This window comes from Euphorbia lathyris, chromosome 10 (assembly GCF_963576675.1).
Source record: "Euphorbia lathyris chromosome 10, ddEupLath1.1, whole genome shotgun sequence".
In the NCBI taxonomy this organism is placed as follows: domain Eukaryota; kingdom Viridiplantae; phylum Streptophyta; class Magnoliopsida; order Malpighiales; family Euphorbiaceae; genus Euphorbia; species Euphorbia lathyris.
In genome coordinates, this window is record NC_088919.1 from 171661 (window position 1) to 173291 (window position 1631).

Below are 1631 nucleotides of genomic sequence, written 5' to 3' on the forward strand. Positions count from 1 at the left end.
ACCTAATGTCTAAAAGTTGAGAAAGGAGGACCAAAACAGCATTTTTTACATTCCAGCAGCTTTACCGACGGAAAATCCGTCGGTAAACAGCCTTTAGTGACGGAAAACGGGAAATTACAGACTTAGTCCAACAGTTTCCAGATTTATTCCAAAGCTTTAGATTAGATCTATTCTATCGTTTTGGATCCCCGAACTACCAAAATTGGATAATAGTCTATAAAGGAGATCCATAAAACGACGTTTTATTTTTAAAACATTATTTAGAAATATTTTCAAAAACTTATAATTACAACGTTTTTTTTATTCCCGAACTACCTTTGAATCGGATCACGGTTCGTATTGGGATATTAAAACGAGGTTTTTATTTCAAAACAAAACCGTACGTTTATTTAACACGTGGCGAAAATTAAATAAATACGGAATAATAAATAAAACGTGATAAATAAAAGACTAAATAAATAAAAAACTATAACATAAAAAATAAATAAAGAAAACTAAATAAAATAAAACGAGTATAGTCCTCGGATAATACCTTAAGATCGGTATCTGACAGTCGAAGTCGTTTGATTCCACGAGTTATGATTTTCCGGCGTTTTTTGTGTTTTCGATAAAATATTCAACTTTGGAAAATTCGGATTTTTTTGGGAAAAAAATATTTTCTCCAAAAAATTAACTTTCTCTCTCTAAAAATGTCTAGAGTGAGAAAGCTCCAAAAATTTATCCCCTCAATGCACGGGGATCCGTGCCTTATATAGGCACGGATCCCGGAGACTTTGGGCGACGTCCGATTAAGATTGGGCGAACGCCCAACTTGCGTTGGGCGAACGCCCAACATTAGTTGGGCGAACGCCCAACCTGGTTGGGCGAACGCCCAACTCTCGTTGGGCGCGCGCCCAACAGGCGTTGGGCGTTCGCCCAATGCAGGTTGGGCGTTCGCCCAACGGACGTTGGGCGTCCGTCCAACGGCCGTTGGGCGCTCGCCCCACCTACGCTGGGCGTTTGCCCCACGTCGTTGGGCGCGCGCGCCCAGCGGACGTCAAGCGTGCGCCCCACGCCGCCGGGCGCGCGTCCAACTGTCGTCGGACGCGCGTCGGCTACCGCTAGGCGTTCGCACCACGTCGCTGAGCACTCGCGAGCCGTCCACTCGATGACCGCGAATCCCACTAACTTCTTCCCTTTTTATTATATATTTTTGTTTTAAAACTTCCGGAACCAACCGCTTCGACCGTCTTGTTACAGGTTTTCGTCATAGGTCCTCCGACTCGGTGTCTACAATTGCCCCTACTTTCCTATTTTGACAGTGATGTGTGTGTTTTGAAAACGTTTTTTGCTAACGCAACACATGCAATGTAAATATATTAAAGTAAAAGACACGTAAAGAGTATGAGGAAGAATACCTGATCTCTGCGCTGCGCGCTCCAACATCGTCTTCGATCCTCTCCGTCCTTGCCTTTGAATCGGCTGCTAGCGGATGTTCTTCTTAAGGACCCTAGCCTAAATTGACTGCGGGTAGAAAGCTCTTTCTAGCGACCCTAGTCTCTAAATCGATCACGGGTAAAAATGGCTCAAAAGCAACCCTGGTCCACGACCGCGGGTAAAATGGCTCAAAAGCGACCCTGGTCTACGACCGC